Source organism: Phacochoerus africanus, chromosome 10 (assembly GCF_016906955.1).
Source record: "Phacochoerus africanus isolate WHEZ1 chromosome 10, ROS_Pafr_v1, whole genome shotgun sequence".
NCBI lineage: Eukaryota > Metazoa > Chordata > Mammalia > Artiodactyla > Suidae > Phacochoerus > Phacochoerus africanus.
Window position 1 is genome coordinate 56141589 of NC_062553.1, and position 14445 is coordinate 56156033.

Below are 14445 nucleotides of genomic sequence, written 5' to 3' on the forward strand. Positions count from 1 at the left end.
CCCACTGAAGTGTCCCAGAAGGTGTGCAGGGAGTGGCAGGAGGGCTTTGCAGTGGGCTGTGACTCAGGGGCGGGAAACCCTTCCAGCTCTTTAGCCAAGGGCCTCTCAGAAAACTTCTCAATGTAATATTGTGCCACTAGCATAGAAGAGCTCTTTGGGGCTGAATCAAAGCCACCCTCAGACGGAGCTGTACCAACCTAATTAGAACATGCAGAAGTCTTCATCTGGCCTCTTGAGGCAGCTCTGGTCAATCGAAGGTTTATACTGAAATAAATATTGTGTTTTTTATTTACTTTTTTGTCTTTTTAGGGCTGCACCCGTGGCATATGGAGGTCCCAGGCTAGGGGTCTAATGGGAGCTATAGTCGCCAGGCCTACACCACAGCCACAGCCACATCAGATCCCAGCCGCGTCTGCAACCTACACCACAGCTCACCGCAACGCCAAATCCTTAACCCACTGAGTGAGGCCAGGGATGGAACTTGCGTCCTTGTGGTTGCTAGTCTGATTTGTTTCCGCTGCGCCAGGATGGGAACTCCTGAGATTAAATACTGTTGATTGACCACCTTCAGTTGAGAAGAAGAACGCCAGGCTTCTTGCAGTTTTCCTCATAGGGTGTTTTAGGCCCGGTCCTTCCGCTGCATCCCTCTCCCGCGCCCCCGCCCCGACCTTCTGAGCCGCTATGCTAGGCTGCTCAGTTCCCTGGATGTACTTCCCCAGACCCCGTTTCCCTCTGTGGGACCGAGCCCTGCCTCCTGGGCCTGGTTCCTTTCGCGGAGTCGTGCTTTGGAACCGCAGCCCGCTCCGGGCTACGCGGCGGCTGCCGGCCCTCCTACAGCCCATCTGCTCGCCGTGGCCCGCGTTGTCTGCTCCGACGCCGGCCCTCCCGTTGGGCTGGACCAGAGCGCCAGGCAGCCTGCGCTCTGCTGGGGGAGGTTCCCCGCGGACGTATCCCCCGGGCGTCCCCTCCCGCCCCCGCGGCATCTGCAGCTGCGTTTGCACACAGAGCCGCCCTCCTTTTGGCAATCCCATCGCATCCCAGCTCCAGCCTTTCCCAATCCATCCATCCTGGCTTTCCCTGCCCTTTCTGTGCTCTGCGGGCTTCTAGCTTAGGAGGAAAAATAAATTCCGACTGGACTTGTTTGGAATCTGGCTGTCAGAATCTTCGTGTGTGTGTGTGTCTATTTTTCAAGCATTCAGGATTCAGGGGAAATGAAAACCTTTCTCAGAGGGCTGCGGCTTTCTGCCTCACCCCCAGGGCATCCTTGCTGCTCCTTCAAGCCTCAGCTCAGGCATGCTGTCTGTGGCAAGAACAAGAAGGTTCTCTAACTTTCAGTTCAGGCGGAGGGACCCCTCCGTCTCGGCGTCACCGCTCTGTATCCTTCAAGAGGCGGCGCTCTCGAGGATGACGGCCGCCTGAGCAAAGCTCTCAGTGCTGATGCTGCGTCTCCAGCACCGCGGCCGAGAGGAGCACGGCGGAGGGAGGGGGTGAAGGAATGAACGAACAGCCTCTCTAGCTTCCCCTCGTTAGCTCTCTATTGTCTATGACATCTCAGTGACCATATGTTATTCAGAATTTGGAGCAGGGTCCTTTCTTCTCTTATTCCAGTTTCCAGCACTTTCCAGCTGTACTACTGTAAGTGACTTCATATCTCTGTACATCAGTTTTCTCATTTATAACACGAGATTAGGAGTAGTTCCTACCTCACAAGGTTCAGCCCACCTCTGCGCTGAAGTCACAGCATCGAACTGCAAACTGGCACAACTTCCGTGGAGGTGTGTCTCCCAGTATTTATACAAGCATTACTTCTTCCACCTGTTGCAGTATTTTTCTTTTTGGTAAAGGTGCTCGCCAGTCTCAGTGTAACTTGCTTAATATTCATAGAGTCCCAGTTCCATTTTTCCTTCCAGAGAGAGAAAATACTAATTTCATGGTGAGTGTTGGGGGGAGTGTCTTAGGAATCTGATGAAGCACAGCCTCAGTAAGACATGCCAGTAGACACTTTGGAAATGTCCTGTCATTGGCGTTAACAATGAAGGGGATGGTGGTTGTCTTAGTTTTCTATTGCTGCTTCACAAATTAATGCAAAGTTAGCGGCTTGCAGGTTTGACTGGGTCCTCTGCCCAGGCTGACACGAAAATGTGGGTTGGAGTGTGTTCTTCTCTCCAGGGTCTGGGGGAAGAATCCACTTCCAAGATCATTTGGGCTATTGGCAGAATCTAGTTCTTGCAGAGACTGCTGGCTGTTGGCTGGACAGCTCTCTGGTCCTTGCCTGCCCCCCCAACCCCCTTCTCCGGAACTGGTAGTAGCATTATTGACTCCTTCCAGTGCTTCAGATGGCTCTGGCTTCCTCCTCTGCCAGCCACAGAATAGTGCCTGCCTTTAAAGGGCTCACGTGACTGGGGTAGGCTCAGCAGGGCTCATCAATTACCTCAAAGTCGATTCATCAGTAATAATTTAATTCCATCTGCCAAATCTCATTGATTTGTAATAATCTAATTATACCTGCAAACTCTCCTTTGTCCAGGTAAGATAAGACAATGAGGGGCACCATACCCCACCACATTCATACTCCTGGAGGTTAGGGTGGGAATCCTGGACAGTCTGTTTAGAATTCTGCCTGCCACTGTGGTCAAGCATTGTTTTCTGAAATTGACTCTTCACTGAAGCCAGGCTCTGAGACTGCTCTGCCTTGTTTCCATGTGCTGTGAACCTTGCCGTTTGGTGCCTGTGCCCTCTTGTCTCATCAGTGGATTTTTCCTGTGGTCCAAAGAGGGGGCCGGTCTCCCAGGGCACTGACTCCTGGGCTTATCTGTTGGTTTTGGGCCCTGGGGTTGGCTGTTCCAAGCACCCGTCTTTGCCTGGACCACACAAGGAGGGCTATGAGGAGCAGATAGCCATCGACAGAGCCCAGCCAGTCTCCAGAACCCTGTGTTCCAGGGTTACAAGGAAATAAGAAACTGCTACTATATCAACAGACTAACTTCTCAGACCTTGATTTAGCCATTATGAAAGATGTTTTGATAAAGAACATCTGGTGTTGTTTTCAATTAAATATTGTACCACTAAACTTTGATTAAAAACTGATTTAGGAGTTCCCGTCATGGCGCAGTGGTTAACGAATCCGACTAGGAACCATGAGGTTGCGGGTTCGGTCCCTGCCCTTGCTCAGTGGGTTAATGATCCGGCGTTGCCGTGAGCTGTGATGTAGGCTGCAGACTCGGCTCGGATCCCGCGTTGCTGTGGCTCTGGCGTAGGCCGGTGGCTACAGCTCCGATTCAAACCCTAGCCTGGGAACCTCCATATGCCGTGGGAGCGGCCCAAGAAATAGCAACAACAACAACAAAAAGACAAAAAGACAAAAAAAAACTGATTTAAAATTTTAATAGCCCCTTCTTTATAGAAGATGGCCAAATGCAAAAAAGAAAAATGTCACTTATTTAAATTGTTTCCCCCTCCTTTGTGGCTCTATTTTAACCAAATTCCCATTAATGACTCTTTAAAACCCACACGACTTTGGATGCAGTAAATCTAGATGTGTAAATAAGATTACCATTCCAATACTGCTGTTCTCACTCTTTTACTATTGATACCTCATTTTATTTTTATGCTTTAATTAAATTGAGTATATTTTATGTTTCAGTTTGCTTTAAAACAACTGCAGTGCATATAATTGACACTATTTCATCCTTGTTAGAAAGTGCTGAGTTGAATTAAACACACCAGTTCTATTTCCTTTTACATTTCCACACTACATCTGTGGAAAAACTAAGACAGAAATAATATGAACTGTATTTCTTTTCCAAGTTGCCCTGATAGGTGAAAATAACCAACCACTTAGAAATTACTAATAAAGACTGAGATGAAACTGTTAGCATAACTCTTATCTATATAAAAATAGATATTTAGTGGTATAAGTTAATTTTACTTGGTAATTTTTCCAAGATGATACATAACAAATAATAAATACATTATTGCTATTCAGTGTACTCCATATAAACCATAAATCTTCAAGCATATATTTTAATGTATTTTTTGCTTAAGATAACATGTCTAGGAGTTCCCGTCGTGGCGCAGTGGTTAACGAATCTGACTAGGAACCATGAGGTTTCGGGTTCGGTCCCTGCCCTTGCTCAGTGGGTTGACGATCCGCCATTGCCGTGAGCTGTGGTGTAGGTTGCAGACGCGGCTCAGATGCCGCGTTGCTGTGGCTCTGGCGTAGGCTGGTGGCTACAGCTCCGATTTGACCCCTAGCCTGGGAACCTCCATATGCCGCGGGAGCGGCCCAAGAAATAGCAACAACAACAACAACAACAAAAAAGACAAAAAGACAAAAAAAAAGATAACATGTCTAGCCTAAGTATTTTTCATGGGGAAAATCTATGATGCCATGTTTCTGAAGAAACTTGGGACTTGGCAAACATTGTTGGTTAAGGGCCACACAGGGAATACTTTCAACTTTGCGGGTGATAAGATCTCGAAACTATACAATTCTGTTGTTGTAGCATGAAAACCGCCAGAGATGATATGGAAACAAATGAAGGTGGCTGTGTTCCAATAAAACTTTATTTATAAAAACCGGTGGTGGGCCAGGATTTAAACGCTGGGCTGACAGTTTGCTGACCCCTACTGCTGAGGATAATGACCAAGTGCTGGCTGATGGCCATAGCTGAGAAAAATCAATAGATCAATTCATGGATTAGGCTCCTGATAAGGGTTCTAATTGCTCGTATCATAGATATGTTTTTGCTTATCTTGCAATAGTTTGTCTTAATCTGTTGATTTCCACGTTGGAATCTCCTCCATCTTGTACTTTCTTCTTTTTTTATTTCATTTTTATTTTTTTCCATTATAGCTGGTTTACAGTGTTCTGCCAATTTGCTACTGTACAGCAAGGTGACCCAGTCACACATACATATATACATTCCTTTTTCTCACAGTATCATGCTCCTCATAAGTGACTAGATATAGTTCCTAGTGCTGCACAGCAGGATCTCATTGCTTATCCATTCCAAAGGCACATCTTGTATTTTCAAGTGGAAGCCTAGGCTCATCAACATTCCACAGTCTAGATGAAATCAGCAAATAATTACCCTGATTTAATTTCTCTTTTGTCTTCTCCAGCAGGTCAGACTGTGATGACAACATGTTTATCATACATGGAAACCCAGCCAGACTTTGCAAGCCTCAGTTCATGTGATTGTAGCTTAGATTTAGTGCCAGTTTGGGTGGGGGTTAGGTCAAGCCCAGTGAAAAAGCCAGGAAGCATTTCTTGAATGGAATGTGGGAACGGAATACTGTTATTTACCTAATAAACGACAGGAAAGACATTTCTCCTTGCCTTTTGTTCACAGTGATGGATTTTCCCTCATGAACTAGGCGCCTGGCCCATACGCTGGGCAGGTTCCCTAACGCTTTTGTGGCCTGTCACGTTCTGTGGGCGCAGCATTCTTATTCAAGAGAAGCTACTGCTCTGTCAACTGCTCTGTGGCAGAGTAGCTGCCTTCCGGTCTGTGGTTGCTGACACCAATGTTACTTATTAAGGGTGGATGGCCCCAGGGAAGAGTCAGATTCTGGATCAGGTTCATTTTTAGAGTAGTGTACATCTGGCCTGACAACAACTTTCCTAAATGACTGGGCTGAGGTGGCCCAGCCGGAAACAAAGCAACTTTGGGTGCTCGTATTCTATTGTGGGCAACACTGCCTCACATGCTTAAACCATGTCGTGTTAAGTATCAATCTGCAGCAGGTGAGGCGGGGGCCTTCATGACACTTGCACCCACCATTTCACTGAGGGTCTATTATGTTCTAGGAATTTTGAACATGTTTTCTCTAATCTTTACAATAATCACATAAAGTAGGAATTCTTAGCACCACCTCATGGCTAAGGGATTTTAAGCGGCTCAGGGATTTTAAGCGACTCACTGAAGATGGCAAAGCTGGTAAATGGTGGAGCTGGGATTCATGCTCTGCGTGGTTTGGAACCGAAGCACTTGTCTTTCTCTTATGACAGGTGTTTTTCTACAGCTCCAGGCCAGTGGTTCTCCACCACCACGCCCTACCTCAGAGCAGCTAAACTGCAATCTCTGGAGTGGGGATTAGGGAGCCCACAGGTGATTCCGGGTGGATTTCCGGTTCTTCTGGGTCCCTTTCCATCCCTTCAACATCTCTACATACTCACACTCATGAACACACTCATGCGCGCGCGCACACACACACACACACACACACACACACACCCTTTTGAGCTAGCTCGAATGGGTCTCGTCTCCTGTTTTATAAGCCAAAGTGCTTCCGCTAAGAACAGGGACAAATGGAGGAAGATTCTGAGGTGCAGTCTGCAGCTCAGGGCTCTGTCTCTGAAAGGGCTTTTGAACAGTGCAGAGCATGTCTTCATGCTCTGGTGTCAGGGAAAAATATTCCTTTTTCAAGGATGGAAAGCTACTGGTTGTATGGAAGCAGAGATTCCTCTGCCAAATGCTGGAACGAGAAAAACAACCAGCAGCATCCTGACTGCCAGCAGTCTGGCCAGCCACCACCTGTTCCCAGTGCCTGCACGTCATATTTACCTTTGCCAGGCTGCTCCAACAGCACTGGGACAGCGCCCATAATGTAAAAATATCCTGAATTTCTCCAAACACGGCAGCAGAGCTGTTGAAACAGCATGAATATTCAGGAAGTAGTCATTATCTCCCCACCTCCTGCATCCAATGGGGTGGATTATTGGCTAAACTTCAGAGGGCAGGGGCAGCAAGTGCCAAGCCCCCTCAATCTGCCATCCACGCAGATACGCTGCCCGCGGGGATGAGGGCTGTGGAGCCAGGCTGTTCCTCAGGATGTTGAGGGAAGTTTGGGTTTGATTCTTTCCCCTTGTGTGGGGTCCTCTTTGCACAGGAAACGAACTGCCTGTATCAGCCCCAACAAGGCTAGACTTCAGTTTCAATGACTAACCTCTCTGTCCTTTAGGCCATGTTTCTAAAGTGCCTGTCACGTTGTGGATACTCACATGTGGTTCTCTTTCCCTCAACTGTGGATTTGCTCCTCGGCCTTCCAGCCAAGCCCAAGGGGTGCAACACAGGGAAAAGAGCACAGACACAGGGCTTTATTTGGTGTTGGAGTATAGTAGACGGATTTGCAGCATTGTGTCAGATTCTGGTCTACAGGGAAGGGATTCCATTATATATATATATCCCATTTATATATATATTCTCATATATATATTCTATTTATATACATATTCTATTTTATATATAATATATATTCTTTTTCATATTCATTTCAATTATGGGCACAGCTCCATGAGGGAAGGGGAAGAAATTTGTTTTGGCATGTATTTTCCACAGGGGCCACGCACTTCTGCTGATGTCGGGGAGTAGGGGCAGCAGAGGCAGGTGGAAGTCTCATTCCCTTCACATCCCAGTGAAGAGGGAGGCTACACTGCACCTGGTGCCTGCCCTCCCCAAACCTGCAGCAGCCAAAGCTGATGCAGAGGGAAGCTATTATCCATTATCCTTTTGGGCTGGATGAGGTTCCCACCAGGGAACAGAGGTTCTACATGGGAGTCAGTAACCATGTAAAAATACTCTTCATGTTACAGCTACAGACTCTCAACCTCTGGTGTACCCTGGGTGCATGCCTGTTCTTTTGTGGTTTTTAAACTTTGCTTAAAAAGTCTAAGCCAGGAGTTCCCGTCATGGCACAGTGGTTAACGAATCCGGCTAGGAACCATGAGGTTGCGGGTTCGGTCCCTGCCCTCGCTCAGTGGGTTAATGATCCGGCGTTGCCGTGAGCTGTGGTGTAGGTTGCAGACGCGGCTCGGATGCCGCGTTGCTGTGGCTCTGGCGTAGGCGGGTGGCTACAGCTCCGATTTGACCCCTAGCCTGGGAACCTCCATATGCCGCGGGAGCAGCCCAAGAAATAGCAAAAAGCCAAAAAAAAAAAAAAAAAGTCTAAGCCTTGAGGAGTTCCTGTTGTGGCTTAGACAGTTAAGAACCTGACTAGTATCCATGAGGATGTTGGTTTGGCCCCTGGCCTCGCTCAGTGGGTCAAGGATCCGGGTTGCCATGAGCTGTGGTTGGGCCACGGACGTGGCTTGGATCCTGAGTGGCTGTGGCTGTGGCTGTGGCTTTGGTGCAAGCCGGTGACTACAGTTCCCTAGCCTGGGAACCTCCATATGCTGCAAGTGCAGCCCTAAAGACCAAAAAAAAAAAAAAAAAAAAAAATCCAACCCTTTATTCAAGTACATTTTGTAGAGCTGGATTACGAAGCAGGTCAGCTGAACTGCTCCCCAGGGAGCCAACAATAAGGGATTCAGGAGTAACTCAGAATCAGCAATATGATGCTTCTAAATACAACTTTCCACCTGCTGTTATCTTCAAAATGTATATTTTTCCTAATCCTGGTGAAGTAGAGGCGTTCACGTAGAAACAAAAACAAAAACCCCAAACACTCTTTGATGGTGGCAGCCACTTTTGGGAATGTTTCCGTGACTCTGGCACTCAGGAAGCTCCCTCTCCACAGCCAAGCCAGCCAGCAGCCAGCTGTAGCTCTCCAACCCAACAACATGTCCCTTAGTCCTGCCTACAGAGGACAAATGATTTATTTTATCACAGAAGTTTTAAGCCTTTAATGTCTCCTAAAATGTATCTGGTTTGGCTAAACCAGATTTACAGCCTAAATAAGAACAAATGAGTCAGAAAATGGAGTGTCGTGTTAAGAACAACAAAATAGGATAAAAGCATGTTGAAAAAGCCACATAAGCTGTTTCCATCCCCAGTGAGTCTGAAGGGCCAGGCGTGAGTGCATCATGCCTGATATTTAATACCTTTAATATCATCTGCAGTTAGTTCAGTAAACATGTGGAAAATGGCTATAGGCCAGGCGTGTCTCTAGGGACTGGAGATAGAGAAGAAGATCATGAAACTGTGGTGCCTGCCCTTGGTGATGGGAGAGAGAAAATCCCACATTGATCTCTGTGCACAATCCCACTGAGCTGTCTACAACTCGACCATTTTATGGATGTGATGGTGAATGAGTAGCTGAGGATGCCTGATCTAAATAGCTTTCAGACAGAAAACAAACTTATGGTCCCCTAAGGGGAAGGGGCAGAGGGATAAATTAGGAGTTTGGGATTAGCAGATACAAATTAAAGTATAAAAAATAGATGAACAACAAAGACCTACTATACAGCACAGGAAACTATATACAATATACCATAGTAAGCCATAATGGGAAAGAATATGAAAAAGAATATTTTTTATATAATGGAAAATATATATAATGGAAAAAAATATATATATATACACATATACATATAATGGAATTTCCTGTAGACCAGAATCTGACACAACACTGCAAATGTGTCTATTATTCTCCAACACCAAATAAAGCCCTGTGTCTGTGCTCTTTTCCCTGTGCTGCACCCCCTGGGCTTGGCTGGAAGGTTGAGGAGCAAATCCACAGTTGGGGGAAAGGTGTGAGTATCCACGATATGATGGGCACTTTGGAAACACAGCTTAAAAGACATAAAAATTAGTCATTGAACCTGAAGTCTAGCCTTTGCACTTTCTCCATGGAGAAAGGATTGGAGGGTTGTTTTCATGGGAGGAGTTAGGTGCCTATTTAGAGGCTGAGAGTGCTAACGTGGAGAGAAGGGAGCATTTGTACTCAATGGGGATGGAAATTTGTATTTCGAAATACAGCAGGAGGCAAAATGGGCAAAACCAAGGGAAGCTGAGGTGTTTTGGGGAAGGAGGGGTGCACTGATCCTGAGATGACTCTGAAGAAGCAGCGATGAATAATGAGGTAAGTACCTTGGAAGACTGAAGGGAGAGTTTGGAGGACTTAGTCACAGACAGGTGCTCTGGGAGGCTGGCAGGTCCCAGGATGCCGGTCCCACTGGATGCTCTCAGGCGGCTTGGGCTGTTCTAAAACACAGGAGGGAACTGCTTCAATTAGTAATAGAGGTAGATGCACCAGAAGGAGGGGGGGTGGTGGCAATGGCTCAAGGCTTGGCACCACCTCTATCACAGTCACACAGAACAGGCGGTGAATATGGGAGCTCAGAGCAATTCCAGGATCCATTTAGAGTAGAAGAGTTTCAGTCAGTAAAGTCCTTGCTGAAAAGAGATGATAAAGAGGCCTTGAAAGCACACTCAGTCAGTCCCAATTGAGTGGGGGACTCTCTTACTTGAGGGGGAAAGAGAAAGATGATTAAGTCAGAGGGAGAAAGATGCGAGGTCATTAGTTAGACAAAGCAAGAGCTGACAACGATGATAAAGCATTGGTTTAGCTAAAGGGATTTGTGTGTGTGTGTGTGTGTGTGTGTGTGTGTGTGTGCTGCTCTAACATCAATATTTTACACTTTAAAAAAAGGAGGTGAAGTCAACTAATTTGTCTTGCTGACTATATAAAGCGTTAACGACTTTTTCACGGACACTCGATGATACTGAATGGCAGGGGTCTCCTTGTCACCCTCCCTGCCTCACCTTTGCCCCCTGGGCCTGGTTCCCTGGTTAGGCACCTGGAAACAACCAATGACGTGAGCTGCAGGACTGGAAAGGCACAAGAAACCTCTTCTAGGACTTACCGAAGTTCTGGAAGTGTCCTGAGGGTGTTACTTCTGTACATGGAACATCTCGCGGGGAGGGGGTTAGGTGAGCTGCTTCTGGGCTATACCGGAAAGCAGGTGCCTTTCTGCATTTCCTTTCTGTGACTGCCTTCCTGTTTGTTTCCCTTCCAGGTTGGGACATTTCATATTCTCATAAAGTCTCATGCTCAGAGCCTGCCAGTTTAGAGGCCATCTCTGCTAAGGTGGAGATACTCTTTGGTCCTCTTAGAAGTACTAGATTTTCCTAAGGGCCATGTGGAGATTCCCAGTGCGACTGAATTGTAATGAAACACATGTAGGTATAACTGGCGGGGTTTAGGGCTGGGGGAAACCTCAGGAGCTTTGAACTCTAGCCTGTGAGAGAGTTCATTCTTGGAATCCCTGCGCTCACCGGATTCCAACGTCCCAGGGTTGCAAAGAGCAGGAGTTGAAGCTCAGATTGTTCCCTTCCCTGTGGACCGACGAGGACCAACCAACTACCTTCTGCAGGTTTTAAAAATATCCTGGTACCAAAGTACCAGTAATTCCTAACGCCTCAGAAAGTGATGAAAACAATGCTGGTGCATGTGGGCAGCGAAGGTGAAGCTTGGTCTGGCGTGGGGGGCGATGATGCCACACGCTGTAGGTGAAGATTTCCTCTTGGCACCATCCTCAGTCAAGCAGAAAGTGTGCAGAGCCAATGCAGATCAGGCCGGCAGAGATTTAGGCTGTTAAGTGGTGGCCCGGGCTGGTGACTCCTTAGGATTTCGATTCTGCCAAAGTTTGAAGAATACGAGGACGCCTTCATCTTAGTCAAATGAGGGCAATCAATCTGCCTTTTGCATGTAATATGCCAGGACCTTAGAAGGGAAGATCCAATAATCCAGGATGGAAGATTGGCTAGAGAACGTCCAGCCTGACCTGGATGTAGGCATTTCTCTCGCCTTGTCTTGTCTCTTGCTACAAATCATCCTGCAAGGAATAGGCAACAGCAACTTCAATTCACACACGTTTGAAGGATGGTGACATCCGCATTATCCACGGTGAAATTCACAGCCAACAATCAATATTTCCAGGCAAAGAACCATCATTCATCATTCATTTCTGTTATCGGACAATCTCAGGCAGAAATCATATCTTTTGTGACTTGAATACACAGCATTTTCAACTGCTCTATTACCGTGGCTGGGAATGGGCTTTTGCCCTGCCTGGCATTCCATGGCTGCAGTGTTCCCAACTTCCATGTGCTTTGGGGTGCCCAGGACAAGTGTGAGTGTTAGGGGAAGAGAAAGAAAGAAAAGTTGTCTGAGGGGAAAAAGCTATTTTTGTTAGCTCAAAGCAGCTTGATGTGTTATTGACACTGAGTGTACTGTTGATTTAAGTTTTGCATTGGGGGTATTGATTTTACGGTGAAAAGCCAGACACTAGCTGTTGTCTAACAATGACCAAAATGATCAGAATTTTAGATTTAGCATGATGTAGAGGATGAATGGCTGCTAGAAGATAAAGGATCTTGTCCTGGCTCTTTGAAATGAACTGAGTGACACTAGCCAAGTTATTTGTCCTCTGTGGGCTTCAGATTTTGCATCTATCAGAGACAGATGTGGAACACTTGACCCAAGGTGCCTTCTAGCTCTAAGAATCTTTGACCCTGTGATTGGGGTTGCGTTTTACTCTTCATTAATATTATAAGTGCCTAAAATGAGGCAGGTTTCTACTGAAGGACAGTAGGTTGTTTCTAGCTCTTTGCTGTGACAAACAATGCTTCAATGAATTTCACAATTGTACGTATGCCTATTTCTATACTTGTGAGAGCATTTCTGAAGATTATATTTCTGGAAGTAGAATTGCTAGGACAAGAATTATTGCCCATGAAAAAAATTTTTTTTCTAGCTATTGACAAGTTGCCTGACAAAAGCTGTAATGACTTATACTCTGTACCCATTAAAATGGTTTTGGTGGCAGGTGATTAGAAAAGTTAACCAAAAAAGTGGAGAAAGAAAATTTAATGGACCTTGTACCAAAGGTCCAGAGGAAATCTAGCTTCAGGTATGGTTCAGTACATGCTCGAATATAAGGTCCTCAGGCTCCAGTTTCCCTCTCCCACCTCTCAGCTCCACCCCTCTTGGATGGGATTAAAACAGCCATGGAGTCCTTGGCATCTGCACTTCAGATTCCAGTCTAGTGAGAAATGTCACACATTTGTATCCCAAAAGCTTCAGTCACTGTCTCTTTGGCCTCAGGGGGCCATGTGCTCATCTCTGAGGCAGAGTGCCCGGAGTCATACAGGCTTTTACTGGCCAAACCTGGAGCTGGGTGTGGACTCAGCTGTACCTGAACTTCATGGTCTGAGACTGGCTCACCAGCTATTTCTGGAAGTCGGGTCAATGGATGGAGTGTGAGATCAGTAATGGTGCAAGGAGTCCTATTATAGACAGACTCTTTCGTGTGGATTTGAGATTGTGTTCCATCCTGAGAGCTGGCTTTCAAAAGAGCTAGCATAGACAGCAATTAGGTGATATGATTTAAATGACATTCTTTGCACTGCTGGTTGCGACTATAATTATGTACTACAGAAATGTTTGTGAGAGCCATCCTTAGATAAGATTGGCATTACAACTGGAAAAGGAACACAAGTCTCTGTAAAAGAAGTTAGCAGATGTATTAAAGAACAAAAGCATCTTAATGGTTCTGTTAGGGCTGCTATGGAAATGACTGAATGCAAATTTTATTTTAAGTCCCCTGAATTTAGTAATCTGCAGAAAGGAGAGAAGTTTGGAGCAGGTGTTGCTTTTTTCGTTTGCTTTTTATTTTGTTTTGTTTTTTGAGCGAGCGAGCGAGAGAGAGAGAGAGAGAGAGAGAGAGAGAGAGAGAGAGAGAGAGAGAGAGAGAGAGATCTTAAGTTTGGGGCAAAAAGAGCTTGAGGTTTTAAATAATTTATTTTCCCCTAATTTATTTATTTAAAAATTAAAAATTTTTTAAAATTTACATTTTATGCAGTTTTTAAAGGTTCTTGCCATTTACCATTACTATAAAATATTGGCTATATTCCCCATGTTGTACAATACATCCTTGAGCCAACCTTACAGCCAACAGTTTGTACCTCAAACCCACATACTGGTAACTACTAGTTTGTTCTCTAAATATCTGTCTGCTGCTTTTCTATTACATTCATTAGCTTGTTGTAATTTTTTTAGATTTTAAAAATTAAAGTATAGTTGATTTACAATCTTGTGACAATAGCTGATGTACAGCAAAGTGACCCAGTCATATGTGTACATGAATGAAAGTGTGTACATTCTTTTTCTATACTCTTTTCCCTCATGGTCTGTCCCAGGAGATTGGATATAGTTCCCTGTGCTATACAGCAGGACCCCACTGCTTATCCATGCTAAATGTAACAGTTTGCATCTACAAACCCACAACTCCCAGGCCATCCCACTCCCTCCTCCTCACCCTCAGCAAGCACAATTCTGTATGCCATGTCTGTGAGTCTGTTTCTGTTCTGTAGATAGGTTCATTTGTGCCATATTTTTAGATTCCACACAAGTGATATCATATGGTATTTGTCCTTCTCCTTCTGACTTACTTCACTTAGTATGAGAATCTAGTTGCATCCATGTTGCTGCAAAAGGCATTATTTCATCTTTTTTATGGCTGAGTAATATTCCATTGTATATATGTACTTCCTCTTCTCCTTTTCAAATTTTTTTTTTGTCTTTTTGCCATTTCTTGGGCCGCTCCTGCAGCATATGGAGGTTCCCAGGCTAGGGGTCTAATCGGAGCTGTAGCTGCCAGTCTATGCCAGAGCCACAGCAACGGGGGATCCGAGCTGCATCTGCGACCTACACCACAGC